We start from the raw sequence: 16,235 nt of genomic DNA on the forward strand, positions 1-16,235 counted from the left end.
TTGGACGCACCCCAATAGAACTCCTACATGTTATGGCTCTTATGGAATCTCGCTTCGTTATATTTGGACCCTTTAAAAGCCTTGGTGCAAGATAGGTACACAGTTTGCGCCTAATGCATCATAGGCTAAGAAACCATTTTGGATGCACCCGATGATACTCCTGGGTAAAGGGGCTCAAGTGGAAGCTCAGTTTGCTTTTGTTTGGAGATAGTGGTAATCTTGATGCAAGATAGGTGCGCGAATTACGTGGAACATACCATATGCTTCGAAATATATTTGGAAGCACCCAATAGAACTCCTAGATGACGTGTGTCATATAGTTCGGTCTCTTTGGAGATAGTGTTAGTTTCAGTGCAAGATAGGTACATGGTTTGTGCCTAATGCACCATAGGATAAGAAACTATTTTGGACGCACACGATGGTACTCCTTGGTGAAGAGGCTCAAGTGGAATCTTGGTTCTATCTATTTGGAGATAGTTCTAATCTTGATGCAAGATAGGTGCACGGTTTGCATGGAATATACCATATGCTCAGAAATCAATTTGGACAAACCCGATAGAACTGTAGATGCACCTGATGGAACTACTAGATGAAGTGTATCATATGGAATCTCGCTTCGGTCTAGTTGGAGATATTATTTGTTTTGGTGCAAGATAGTTGCATGGTTTGTGCCCAGTGCACTATAGGCTCAGAAATCATTGTGTAAGTTCCCGATGGTACTCCTAGGTGAAGAGGCTCAAGTGAAAGCTCGGTTCAGTCTGTTTGGAGATAGTGCTAATCTTGATGAAAGATAGGTGTACGGTTTGCATGGAACATACCATATTCTCAGAAATCAATTTGGACCCGATAGAACTCCTAGATCATGTGTGTCATATGGAATCTTGCTTCAATCTGTTTGGAGACAGTGTTAGCTTAGGTTCAAGATTGGTGCATGGTTTGCGCATAATGCACCATAGGCTCAGAAACCATTATGGAAGCACCCGATGATAATCCTAGGTGAAGAGGCTCAAGTGGAAGGTCGGTTCGATCTGTTTGGAGATAGTGCTAATTTTGATGCAAGATAGGTGCATGGTTTGCATGGAACATACCATATGCTCAGAAATCAATTTGGACAAACCCGATGGAACTGTAGATGCACCCGATGGAACTACTAGATGAAGTGTATCATATGGAATCTCGCTTCGGACCAGATGGAGATAGTATTAGTTTTGGTGCAAGATAGTTGCATGGTTTGTGCCTAGTGCACCATAGGCTCAGAAATCGTTGTGGAAGTTCCTGATGGTACTCCTAGGTGAAGAGGCTCAAGTGAAAGCTTGGTTCGGTCTGTTTGGAGATAGTGCTAATCTTGATGAAAGATAGGTGTACGGTTTGCATGGAACATACCATATGCTAAGAAAATCCATTTGGACGCACCCCAATAGAACTCCTAGATGACATGTGTCATATAGAATCTCGTTTTGGTCTGTTTGGAGACAAAGTTAGTTTTGGTGCAAGATAGGTACACAGGTTGCGCCTAATGCATCATAGGCTAAGAAACCATTTTGGATGCACCCGATGATACTCCTGGGTAAAGGGGCTCAAGTAGAAGCTCAGTTTGCCTTGTTTGGAGACAGTGCTAATCTTGATGCAAGATAGGTGCACGAATTGCATCGAACGTAGCATATGCTTAGAAATATATTTGGAAGCACCAAATAGAACTCCTAGATGATGTGTGTCATATAGAATCTCACTTCGGTCTCTTTGGAGATAGTGTTAGTTTCGGTGCAAGATAGGTACACGGTTTGTGCCTAATGCACCATAGGCTAAGAAAGTATTTTGGACGCACGCGATGGTACTCCTTGGTGAAGAGGCTCATGTGGAATCTTGGTTCTGTCTGTTTGGAGATAGTTCTAATCTTGATGCAAGATAGGTGCACGGTTTGCATGGAACATACCATATGCTTACAAATCAATTTGGACACACCCGATGGAACTCCTAGATCATGTGTGTCATATGGAATCTTGCTTCAATGTGTTTGGAGACACTGTTAGTTTAGGTGCAAGATTGGTGCATGGTTTGCGCATAATGCACCATACGCTCAGAAACCATTATGGAAGCACCCGATGATAACCCTAGGTGAAGAGGCACAAGTGGAAGGTCGGTTCGATCTGTTTGGAGATAGTGCTAATCTTGATGCAAGATAGGTGCACGGTTTACATGGAACATACCATATGCTAAGAAATCCATTTGGACGCACCCCAATAGAACTCCTAGATGACATGTGTCATATGGAATCTTGCTTCGGTCTGTTTGGAGACAGAGTTAGTTTTGGTGCAAGATAGGTACACAGTTTGCTCCTAATGCATCATAGGCTAAGAAACCACTTTGGATGCACCAGATGATACTCCTGGGTAAAGGAGCTCAAGAGGAAGCTCAGTTTGCTTTGTTTGGAGATAGTGCTAATCTTGATGCAAGATAGGTGCACGAATTGCATCGAACGTACCATATGCTTCGAAATATATTTGGAAGCACCCAATAGAACTCCTAGATGACGTGTGTCATATAGAATCTCACTTCGGTCTCTTTGGAGACTGTGTTAGTTTCGGTGCAAGATAGGTGCACGGTTTGTGCCTAATGCACCATAGACTAAGAAACTATTTTGGACGCACGTGATGGTACTCCTTGGTGAAGAGGCTCATGTGGAATCTTGGTTCTGTCTGTTTGGAGATAGTTCTAATCTTGATGCAAGATAGGTGCACGGTTAGAATGGAACATACCATATGTTCAGAAATCAATTTGGACACACCCGATGGAACTGTAGATGCACCCGATGGAACTACTAGATTAAGTGTATCATATGGAATCTCGCTTCAGTCCAGTTGGAGATAGTATTAGTTTCGGTGCAAGATAGGTGCATGGTTTGTGCCCAGTGCACCATAGGCTCAGAAACTGTTGTGGAAGTTCCTGATGGTACTCCTGGGTGAAGAGGCTCAAGTGAAAGCTCGGTTCGATCTGTTTGGGGATAGTGGTAATCTTGATGCAAGATAGGTGTACGGTTTGCATGGAACATACCATATTCTTGGAAATCAATTTGGACGCACCCGATAGAACTCCTAGATCTTGTGTGTCATATGGAATCTTGCTTCAATCTGTTTGGAGACAGTGTTAGTTTAGGTGCAAGATTGGTGCATGGTTTGCGCACAATGCACCATAGGCTCGGAAGCCATTATGGAAGCACCCGATAATACTCCTAGGTGAAGAGGCTCAAGTGGAAGGTCGGTTCGATCTGTTTGGAGATAGTGCTAATCTTGATGCAAGATAGGTGCACGGTTTGCATGGAACATACCATATGCTAAGAAATCCATTTGGACGCACCCCAATAGAACTCCTAGATGACATGTGTCATATAGAATCTCGCTTTGGTCTATTTGGAGACAGAGTTAGTTTTGGTGCAAGATAGGTACATAGTTTGCGCCTAATGCATCATAGGCTAAGAAACCATTTTGGATGCACCCGATGATACACCTGGATAAAGGGGCTTAAGTGGATGCTCAGTTTGATTTGTTTAAAGTAGTGCTAATCTTGATGCAAGATAAGTGCAGGAATTGCATCGAACGTACCATATGCTTAGAAATATATTTGGAAGCACCCAATAGCCTAGATGTCGTGTGTCATATATAGAATCTCACTTCGGTCTCTTTGGAGATAGTGTTAGTTTTGGTGCAAGATAGGTACACGGTTTGTGCCTAATGCACCATAGGCTAAGAAACTATTTTGGACGCACGTGATGGTACACCGTGCTGAAGAGGCTCATGTGGAATCTTGGTTCTGTCTGTTTGGAGATAGTTCTAATCTTGATTCAAGATAGGTGCACGGTTTGCATAGAACATACCATATGCTCAGAAATCAATTTGGACACATCCGATGGAACTGTAGATGCACCCGATGGAACTACTAGATGAAGTGTATCATATGGAATCTCGCTTCGGTCCAGTTGGAGATAGTATTAGTTTCTGTGTAAGATAGTTGCATGGTTTGTGCCTAGTGCACCATAGGCTCAGAAATCGCTGTGGAAGTTCCCGATGGTACTCCTAGGTGAAGAGGCTCAAGTGAAAGCTCGGTTCGGTCTGTTTGGAGATAGTGCTAATCTTGATGAAAGATAGGTGTACGGTTTGCATGGAACGTACCACATTCTCAGAAATCAATTTGGACGCACCTGATAGAAATCCTAGATCATGTGTGTCATATGGAATCTCGCTTCAATCTATTTGGAGACAGTGTTAGTTTAGGTGCAAGATTGGAGCATGGTTTGTGCATAATGCACCATAGGCTCAGAAACCATTATGGAAGCACCCGATGATAATCCTAGGTGAAGAGGCTCAAGTGGAAGGTCGGTTCGATTTGTTTGGAGATAGTGCTAATCTTGATGCAAGATAGGTGCACGGTTTGCATGGAACATACCATATGGTAAGAAATCCATTTGGACGCACCCCAATAGAACTCCTAGATGACATGTGTCATATGGAATCTCGCTTCGGTCTGTTTGGAGACAGAGTTAGTTTTGGTGCAAGATAGGTACACAGTTTGCGCCTAATGCATCATAGGCTAAGAAACCATTTTGGATCCACCCGATGATACTCCTAGGTAAAGGGGCTCAAGTGGAAGCTCAGTATGCTTTTGTTTGGAGATAGTGCTAATCTTGATGCAAGATAGGTGCACGAATTGCATGGAACGTACCATATCCTTCGAAATATATTTGGAAGCACCCAATAGAACTCCTAGATGACGTGTGTCATATAGAATCTCACTTCAGTCTCTTTGGAGATAGTGTTAGTTTCGCTGCAAGATAGGTACACGGTTTGTGGCTAATGCACCATAGGCTTAGAAACTATTTTGGACACACACGATGGTACTCCTTGGTGAAGAGGCTCAAGTGGAATCTTGGTTCTGTCTGTTTGGAGATAGTTCTAATATTAATGCAAGATAGGTGCATGGTTTGCATGGACCAAACCATATGCTCAGAAAATCAATTTGGACAAACCCGATGGAACTATAGATTCACCCGATGGAACTACTTGATGAAGTGTATCATATGGAATCTCGCTTCGGTCCAGTTGGAGATAGTATTAGTTTTGGTGCAAGATAGTTGCATGGTTTGTGCCTAGTGCACCATAGGTTTAGAAATCGTTGTGGAAGTTCCCGATGGTACTCCTAGGTGAAGAGGCTCAAGTGAAAGCTCGGTTCGGTCTGTTTGGAGATAGTGCTAATCTTGATGAAAGATAGGTGTACGGTTTTCATGGAACGTACCATATTCTCAGAAATCAATTAGGATGCACACGATAGAACTCCTAGATCATGTGTGTCACATGGAATCTCGCTTCATTCTGTTTGGAGATAGTGTTAGTTTAGGTGCAAGATTGGTGCATGGTTTGCGCATAATGCACCATAGGCTCAGAAAACCATTATGGAAGCACCCGATGATAATCCTAGGTGAAGAGGCTCAAGTGGAAGGTCGGTTCGATCTGTTTGGAGGTAGTGCTAATCTTGATGCAAGATAGGTGAACGGTTTGCATGGAACATACCATATGCTAAGAAATCCATTTGGACGCCCCCCAATAGAACTCCTAGATGACATGTGTAATATGGAATCTCGCTTCGGTCTGTTTGGAGACAGAGTTAGTTTTGGTGCAAGATAGGTACACAGTTTGCGCCTAATGCATCAAAGGCTAAGAAACCATTTTGGATGCACCCGATGATACTCCTGGGTAAAGGGGCTCAAGTGGAAGCTCGGTTTGCTTTTGTTTGGAAATAGTGCTAATCTTGATGCAAGATTGGTGCACGAATTGCATGGAACGTACCATATGCTTTGAAAATATATTTGGAAGCACGCAATAGAACTCCTAGATGACGTGTGTCATATAGAATCTCACTTCGGTCTCTTTGGAGATAGTGTTAGTTTCGGTGCAAGATAGGTACACGGTTTATGCCTAATGCACCATAGGCTAAGAAACTATTTTGGACGCACACGATGGTACTCGGTGAAGAGGCTCAAGTGGAATCTTGGTTCTATCTATTTGGAGATAGTTCTAATCTTGATGCAAGATAGGTGCACGGTTTGCATGGAACATACCATATGCTCAGAAATCAATTTGGACAAACCCAATGGAACAGTAGATGCACCCGATGGAGCTACTAGATGAAGTGTATCATATGGAATCTCGGTTCAGTCCAGTTGGAGATAGTATTAGTATCGGTGCAAGATAGTTGCATGGTTTGTGCCTAGTGCACCATAGGCTCAGAAATCATTGTGGAAATTCCCGATGGTACCCCTAGGTGAAGAGGCTCAAGTGAATGCTCGGTTCAGTCTGTTTGGAGATAGTGCTAATCTTGATGAAAGATAGGTGTACGGTTTGCATGGAACATACCATATTATCAAAAATCAATTTGAACGCACCTGATAGAACTCCTAGATCATGTGTGTCATATGGAATCACGCTTCAATCTATTTGGAGACTGTGTTAGTATTGGTGCATGGCTTGCGCATAATGCACCATAGGCTTAGAAACCATTATGGAAGCATCCGATGATAATCGTAGGTGAGGAGGCTCAAGTGGAAGGTCGGTTCAATCTGTTTGGAGATAGTGCTAATCTTGATGCAAGATAAGTGCACAGTTTGCATGGAACATACCATATGCTAAGAAAACAATTTGTACGCACCCCAATAGAACTCCTAGATGACATGTGTCATATGGAATCTCGCTTTGGTCTGTTTGGAGATAGAGTTAGTTTTGGTGCAAGATAGGTACACAGTTTGCGCCTAATGCATCATAGGCTAAGAAACCATTTTGGATGCAGCCAAAGATACTCTTGGCTAAAGGGGCTCAAGTGGAAGCTCAGTTTGCTTTTGTTTGGAGTTAGTGCTAATCTTGATGCAAGATAGGTGCACGAATTGCATGGAACGTACCATATGCTTCGAAATATATTTGGAAGCACCCAATAGAACTCCTAGATGACTTGTGTCATATAGAATCTCACTTCGGTGTCTTTGGAGATAGTGTTAGTTTCGGTGCAAGATGGTACATGGCTTGTGCCTAATGCCCCATAGGCTAAGAAACTATTTTGGACGCACGTGATGATACTCCTTGGTGAAGAGGCTCAAGTGGAATCTTGGTTCTGTCTGTTTGGAGATAGTTCTAATCTTGATGCAAGATAGGTGCACGGTTTGCATGGAACATAACATATGCTCAGAAAATCAATTTGGACAAACCCGATGGAACTGTAGATGCACCCGATGGAACAACTAGATGAAGTGTATCATATGAAATCTCGCTTCGGTCCAGTTGGAGATATTATTAGTTTCAGTGCAAGATAGTTGCATGGTTTGTGCCTAGTGCACTATAGGCTCAGAAATCGTTGTGGAAGTTCCCGATGGTACTCCTAGGTGAAGAGACTCATGTGAAAGCTCGGTTCGGTCTATTTGGAGATAGTGCTAATCTTGATGCAAGATAGGTGTATGGTTTGCATGGAACATACCATATTCTCGAAACTCGATTTGAACGCACCCGATAGAACTCCTAGATCATCTGTGTCATATGGAAACTTGCTTCAATTTGTTTGGAGACAGTGTTAGTTTAGGTGCAAGATTGGTGCATGGTTTGCGCATAATGCACCATAAGCTCGGAAACCATTATGGAAGCGCCCGATAATACTCCTAGGTGAAGAGGCTCAAGTGGAAGGTCGGTTCGATCTGTTTGGAGATAGTGCTAATCTTGATGCAAGATATGTGCACGGTTTGCATGGAATATACCATATGCTAAGAAATCCATTTGGACGCACCCCAATAGAACTCCTAGATGACATGTGTCATATGGAATCTCGCTTAGGTCTGTTTGGAGACAGAGTTAGTTTTGGTGCAAGATAGGTACACAGTTTGCGCCTAATGCATCATAGGCTAAGAAACCATTTTGGATGCACCCGATGTCAATCCTGTGTAAAGGGGCTCAAGTGGAACCTCAGTTTGCTTTTGTTTGGAGATAGTGCTAATCTTGATGCAAGATAGGTGCACGAATTACATGGAACATACCATATGCTTCGAAATATATTTGGAAGCACCCAATAGAACTCCTAGATGACGTGTGTCATATAGAATCTCACTTCGGTCTCTTTGGAGATAGTGTTAGTTTTGGCGCAAGATAGGTACACGGTTTGTGCCTATTGCACCATAGGCTAACAAACTATTTTGGACGCACACGATGGTACTCCTTGGTGAAGAGGCTCAAGTGGAATCTTGGTTCTGTCTGTTTGGAGATAGTTCTAATCTTGATGCAAGATAGGTGCACGGTTTGCATGGAACATAACATATGCTCAGAAATCAATTTGGACAAACCCGATGGAACTACCAGAATTTGCAGCCGCCGCTGTTGCCATTGCTAGATTAATCTCGCCAATACACCACGCCGGCCTCTCCTCGGCAACAAGCAAGACCTTGCTGCTCCGTTTATTTTTTTCCATCTCCGTGCTGCCTCGTTTGGATCTTGCCCAGGAGCCAGACGTCCGTCGCTGCTGTGATCATCGCTAGCTCCTCCGTTGACCAAAGAAGACTCTCGAGTATCTCTTTGTGAACGCCGCCGCCATGCTCGCCGTTTTCGGCCCCGCTGTTGCTCTATGCTATTTAGGCATCGAGGAGGGCAGCGGAGTCCTTCTACGTGAAGCACCATCTTCTTTTCCGAATCGATCACGTCGTCGCTGTTCTTTTCCCGGCTGATGGATTGATGGTGAGCACATCTACGGAGCCCCATTTTGCTCTCGGCCTAGTTTATAGTTCCCTATCTTATTGTTTCTGTGAAACTGGACATGAAAACATAACATAAAACCTTCTGCCCTTGCCAGCACTCGCAAGCAAACAACTACGTCGTTCCCTGAAGCCAAACATGCTGTGTGTCTGCAGTTCATGCAGGATCCAGAAAGCACGTACATGATCATCCTACAATGGTAAACGGTATGCCACATTATTTAATTGGCTATAAATACTTTGCTGATGTGACGCATACATCATCCTTGCGTAGTGGTTCAACACTTAAATTTTGAATATATAAATTTCAGCCGAGTCCTTCTTTGTCTATTTCTAAACCACTTTATCACAATATAATTAATAAGACTACAGTTCAGTTTACAAATAAATTTATGCTACTTTTAAAAGCTTGAATTCTCTTTCTTCTGACCTTATTTTAAATGACCCATGATGCATATATATATGTGTGTTTTTAAATTATAATTTTGCCTAGTTTAAGCATACATACTAGATTTAAATACGTGTTGTCACATGTTTATACCTCTTTCAAAGTAAAGTTAAAATAACAAATACTAAGAGCAGTATTTGCAAATAAAATATGGCTGGTAGCTTTAACTTGACTTTTCAATTGATATGTAAATTGGCTAAAGTAATGTCCTAAAAATGGTTATGTAAATAAAATAAATCAAGCATGTAGGTTTCTCTTTTATAATTTAAAATAATAAAATAATATAAAGCTATCGTTAGTAGTTTCTTTTTAATCACAAACTCATTCTCGGTGTTTTCCTGTGCTCTCACGATCGTTGCAGCGAGCTCTCATTTAGTATGTTGCTTAATCTTGTGCGGTGTATTGTTCTTAGTTATTTTTTGTTTGTTGCTTGTATGTTCGCCTATGTGTGGTGCTTGATACGAGTAGACGAGAACCGTTTATGGGTGATGATGATCAGAAGATGATAACCGACGACTCATGGTGTGAGAATTGAGCAAGTTTAAGGCAAGTATAACTTGGGATCATCCTTGTTACCTATTCACTTAAATACACATATATCATATGTATGCTTTCACCTTGTCGACCTTAGCAAAATCATAGATGATTGTTACCTGGATTCCTTGCTACCTACTTGATATGCATTTGGTGTAGATGTGCTAGTGCTTGATATAATCTATGATCTTGTAAGATGATTAATAGCTATGCAATGAACGTTAAAAGATGACAAATAACTCTATGAGATCTTGTCTGTAAGTGATCACCGGGACAACAGTGCAACCATGAGGGCTATAATGGCTCTGGCTTTAGCTCAGTATGAAGACCTTTTCTAGCTTGTTAGGGGTTACCCGAAAGGGCGGAGGGGCTGAACCGACACGGGTATAGTGCGAGCCCCTGTCCCTATGTGTATAGGCTGCGCGTCGTTGTGCCATTCGGAAGGGGGGTATCTATATCTGCTCGCAAAGGAAACCTTGCGGCCCTAACATGTTAGACGAACTTTTGAAAGGCTTCATAGTGATCCCTGCCGACCTTCCTTGGTAGTGGGTTAAGAGGTCGACGGGCCTCGGGCGAAAGGGTAAATCATGACTCATGGGTAAAGATGTACAACCTCTGCAGAGGGTTAAAACTAGTATACTAGCCGTGCTCACGGTTATGAGCGGCCTTGGGGGTTCTTGCTGCGATGACGATGAGCTTGTTAAGTTGTTATGTTCATTTGATTATCGTTTATGCTATGAATTAATTATGCTTACACTTGATCATGTGATTAATGGATTATTTATGATACCTTGACATTTGCTATCTAAATATGAACATGCTCTAGATATATAAAAGCTAAATGCAGTTAAACCAGTGTCAGCTAATTGAGCCTCATGAACCCCTGGTTATACTTGTTGAGTACGATATGTGCTCACTCTTGCTATTTCCCACCACTCTAGTTTACTAGTAAGAGTTGATCAAAAGAGTGATGGAATCATGAAGGATGTTCTCACAATACAAGAAGTGCTACGCATATGTTACCCCTAGTCAACCGTCTCTGTGAAGATTGAGCCTGAAGATTAGTTATCGTTCCGCGATACTCTGATGTAAGTGTTAATTATAAGTATATTTCCGTTATATAATATTGTTTCTGATACTGTTCCATTCTGTTGTTGTATGTCTGGACTTCCTGGGCACACATATAGCTACCCTGGTTTTGTTCCTTAAAACTGGGTCTGACAGAGTGGTATCAGAGCAGTGTTGACTGTAGGACGTATGCTTAGGTAGCACTGGTCGATTAGAAAAGTCTAATTTGCTAGAAAACTATTTTCTTATCCCTTGACTTTTGATTTTGGTTATTTCTTAATCCTTGTCTTATTGTATCCCCTCCTTGAATGGCTTACTTTGAGCTATTTATGTTTATCACATTGGCCTTTATTTACTTGTTTTACTTAACTTTTTAAAACTTGTTTTATTCAAAATTCGATGGCCTTTCATCATCTCTAATCCGCCCTTTAGGATGACCACCATTGTTGGAGAAGCACGTGTAGTATCGATGTGTGTTGTGTGCTTGGTTTGTTTAGTGTGTTGCTTGTGTGCCATCTTTGTTCTTGTTTTGAAGGAGCCCGAAAGGTACCATCTTGAGAAGTAGCTCGATCTTGTTAAGCGGGGTAGTGTCTGCTACCGTCATCTATCTCAAGTTGATCTAATGATCAATCTTATCCTTCTTGTATATCTTTCTTGTATAGCAAACTTCATCTTTTCTATCATCAGTCATTATCTTATACTCTATTTAATTTTTGCCCCTTATCATTACCTTATGATTTGACGACCTCAAGGTCAACTTCATCTTTCTGGTGTACTTTTCTCATCATTGATCTTTGAGTTTTTTGTGACCAACCAGTATTTTCTATTTAACCCTTGTCAGTCTATAGTCATCTATCATCTCTCACCATAGAGTTCGAAATAACCTTGAAGAACAAATCTTTGTTCTCTTATCGATCTTTGATAATTTATAATCTTTTACCATAAGTCTCATAAATCTTGAATCAAAGAATTGTGAGCACGATGTATCTTTATATTTTATATTATCTCTTGTTGATCTTCACTCCTTAACTTTAAACCTCATAATGTGAAGACCCGTGATCAACCCTTATATATTTCTTTTAACCTTCCTTGACCTTTCTTTTCCACCTATGCTAATCTTCAATCCTTGATCTCGTGTCATAAATTCCGAATGAATATTGAGAACAAATCTTGGACATCTTTGTCAACCTTTGTTAATCCTTAATCCCTAAATCATATCTAGTCAAAAGTCTCAAAACAACCTTGATGATCTACTTTATCATTATCTCTAGTCTCTTCGAATCTCGGGACGAGATTTCTGTTAAGTGGGGTAGAATTGTAACACCCTAAAATTTGCTCCTTTCGAAATAAATAAAAATCTGTTTAGTTTTGTATTTTTTGTGCTGATGAAAATATAGGAAAAGTAATATTTTTTTTTTCTTTTTTTGTTTAATTAAAATTTATCATAAGGCTTAGCAACATGGTTGAGCATACATGTTGGTGTATATGATTCAAGGGGATGTTTGCTTCTTGCTCCTGTGTGTGCGTTGAGAGGGAGCAAAATCTTTAAAAACGTTTAGTAGGTCGATCTTCTTTGTCCGACACGTCTTTATCTTTTTCTATAATCAAATTCCTTGTTTCCCAGCTTATGCTTTCGTTCGGAGTTTTTCCAAAATCTTTTCTTTGTTACTCAAATCACTTCCTTCTGTTCCTCATCCGTTAATCAATCAATAAAAACTTACCAGGAATTATTTCATTATTTTTCTAGAACTTATTCCCACTTTTTTGTGAGCATAATCTAATTTCCAAATGCTCCAAATTATCTTACCATGAGCTCCAAATACCTTATTTGGATTCTTCATGTTCTTTTTTTTTTCTAGAAGAATTTCACCCCAAATTGTTAAACCTCTCAAAGTATTTTCTTGGCTTAAATAATAATTCTAGGTTTTCTAGAATTAATTTTATACCTTAAATTAACTATTTCAAAAATAATTTAATCTTGTGAACCTAATTCATAGTTAGACGAAAACTCGTTCCCTATCTCCTGTAAGCTAGACCAAAACGTGGACGGTTCCAATTTGGTTTAGTCAAACGTGTCATGCTATATATATATACACACACGTATAAAGGAGAACCATGTATTGTTTCCCAACCCTAGCACAACAATCGCCTCTACCAGAATTTGCAGCCGCCGCTGTTGCCATTGCTAGATTAATCTCGCCAATACACCACGCCGGCCTCTCCTCGGCAACAAGCAAGACCTTGCCGCTCCGTTTATTTTTTTTCCATCTCCGTGCTGCCTCGTTTGGATCTTGCCCAGGAGCCAGACGTCCGTCGCTGCTGTGATCATCGCTAGCTCCTCCGTCGACCAAAGAAGACTCTCGAGTATCTCTTTGTGAACGCCGCCGCCATGCTCGCCGTTTTCGGCCCCGCTGTTGCTCTATGCTATTTAGGCATCGAGGAGGGCAGCGGAGTCCTTCTACGTGAAGCACCATCTTCTTTTCCGAATCGATCACGTCATCGCTGTTCTTTTCCCGGCTGATGGATTGATGGTGAGCACATCTACGGAACCCCATTTTGCTCTCGGCCTTGTTTATAGTTCCCTATCTTATTGTTTCCGTGAAACTGGACATGAAAACATAACATAAAACCTTCTGCCCTTGCCAGCACTCGCAAGCAAACAACTACGTCGTTCCCTGAAGCCAAACATGCTGTGTGTCTGCAGTTCATGCAGGATCCAGAAAGCACGTACATGATCATCCTACAATGGTAAACGGTATGCCACATTATTTAATTGGCTATAAATACTTTGCTGATGTGACGCACTCATCATCCTTGCGTAGTGGTTCAACACTTAATTTTGAATATATAAATTTCAGCCGAGTCCTTCTTTGTCTATTTCTAAACCACTTTATCACAATATAATTAATAAGACTACAGTTCAGTTTACAAATAAATTTATGCTACTTTTAAAAGCTTGAATTCTCTTTCTTCTGACCTTATTTTAAATGACCCATGATGCATATATATGTGTGTGTTTTTAAATTATAATTTTGTATAGTTTAAGCATACATACTAGATTTAAATACGTGTTGTCACATGTTTATACCTCTTTCAAAGTAAAGTTAAAATAACAAATACTAAGAGCAGTATTTGCAAATAAAATATGGCTGGTAGCTTTAACTTGACTTTTCAATTGATATGTAAATTGGCTAAAGTAATGTCCTAAAAATGGTTATGTAAATAAAATAAATCAAGCATGTAGGTTTCTCTTTTATAATTTAAAATAATAAAATAATATAAAGCTCTCGATAGTAGTTTCTTTTTAATCACAAACTCATTCTCGGTGTTTTCTTGTGCTCTCACGATCGTTGCTGCGAGCTCTCATTTTGTATGTTGCTTAATCTTGTGCGGTGTATTATTCTTAGTTATTTTTTGTTTGTTGCTTGTATGTTCGCCTATGTGTGGTGCTTGATACGAGTAGACGAGAACCGTTTATGGGTGATGATGATCAGAAGATGATAACCGACGACTCATGGTGTGAGAATTGAGCAAGTTTAAGGCAAGTATGACTTGGGATCATCCTTGTTACCTATTCACTTAAATACACATATATATCATATGCATGCTTTTACCTTGTCGACCTTAGCAAAATCATAGATGATTGTTACCTGGATTCCTTGCTACCTACTTGATATGCATTTGGTGTAGATGTGCTAGTGCTTGATATAATCCATGATCTTGTAAGATGATTAATAGCTATGCAATGAACGTTAAAAGATGACAAATAGCTCTTTGAGATCTTGTCTGTAAGTGATCACCGGGACAACAGTGCAACTATGAGGGCTATAATGGCTCTGGCTTTAGCTCAGTATGAAGACCTTTTCTAGCTTGTTAGGGGTTACCTGAAAGGGCGGAGGGGCTGAACCGACACGGGTATAGTGCGAGCCCCTGTCCCTATGTGTATAGGCTGCGCGTTGTTGTGCCATTCGGAAGGGGGGTATCTATATCTGCTCGCAAAGGAAACCTTGCGGCCCTAACATGTTAGACGAACTTTTGAAAGGCTTCATAGTGATCCCTGCCGACATTACTTGGTAGTGGGTTAAGAGGTCGACGGGCCTCGGGCGAAAGGGTAAATCATGACTTATGGGTAAAGATGTACAACCTCTGCAGAGGGTTAAAACTAGTATACTAGGCGTGCTCACGGTTATGAGCGGCCTTGGGGGTTCTTGCTGCGATGACGATGAGCTTGTTAAGTTGTTATGTTCATTTGATTATCGTTTATGCTATGAATTAATTATGCTTACACTTGATCATGTGATTAATGGATTATTTATGATACCTTGACATTTGCTATCTAAATATGAATATGCTCTAGATATATAAAAGCTAAATGCAGTTAAACCAGTGTCAGCTAATTGAGCCTCATGAACCCCTGGTTATACTTGTTGAGTACGATATGTGCTCACTCTTGCTATTTCCCACCACTCCAGTTTACTAGTAAGAGTTGATCAAAAGAGTGATGGAATCATGAAGGATGTTCTCACAATACAAGAAGTGCTACGCATATGTTACCCCCAGTCAACCGTCCCTGTGAAGATTGAGCCTGAAGATTAGTTATCGTTCCGCGATACTCTGATGTAAGTGTTAATTATAAGTATATTTCCGTTATATAATATTGTTTCTGATACTGTTCCTTTCTGTTGTTGTATGTGTGGACTTCCTGGGCACACATATAGCTAGCCTGGTTTTGTTCCTTAAAACTAGGTGTGACAGAGATGGTGCTAATCTTGATGCAAGATAGGTGCACGAATTACATGGAACATACCATATGCTTCGAAATATATTTGGAAGCATCCAATAGAACTCCTAGATAACGTGTGTCATATAGAATCTCACTTCGGTCTCTTTGGAGATAGTGTTAGTTTTGGCACAAGATAGGTACACGGTTTGTGCCTATTGCACCATAGGCTAAGAAACTATTTTGGACGCACACGATGGTACTCCTTGGTGAAGAGGCTCAAGTGGAATCTTGGTTCTGTCTGTTTGGAGATAGTTCTAATCTTGATGCAAGATAGGTGCACGGTTTGCATGGAACATAACATATGCTTAGAAATCAATTTCGACAAACCCGATGGAACTACTAGATGAAGTGTATCATATGGAATCTCGCTTCGGTCCAGTTGGAGATATTATTAGTTTCGGTGCAAGATAGTTGCATGGTTTGTGCCCAATGCACTATAGGCTCAGAAATCGTTGTGGAAGTTCCCGATGGTACTCCTAGGTGAAGAGGCTCATGTGAAAGCTCGGTTCGGTCTGTTAGAAGATAGTGCTAATCTTGATGAAAGATATGTATACGGTTTGCATGGAACGTACCATATTCTCATAAATCAATTTGGACGCACCCGATAGAACTCATAGATCATGTGTGTCATA

This window comes from Sorghum bicolor, unplaced genomic scaffold (assembly GCF_000003195.3).
Source record: "Sorghum bicolor cultivar BTx623 unplaced genomic scaffold, Sorghum_bicolor_NCBIv3 super_41, whole genome shotgun sequence".
NCBI lineage: Eukaryota > Viridiplantae > Streptophyta > Magnoliopsida > Poales > Poaceae > Sorghum > Sorghum bicolor.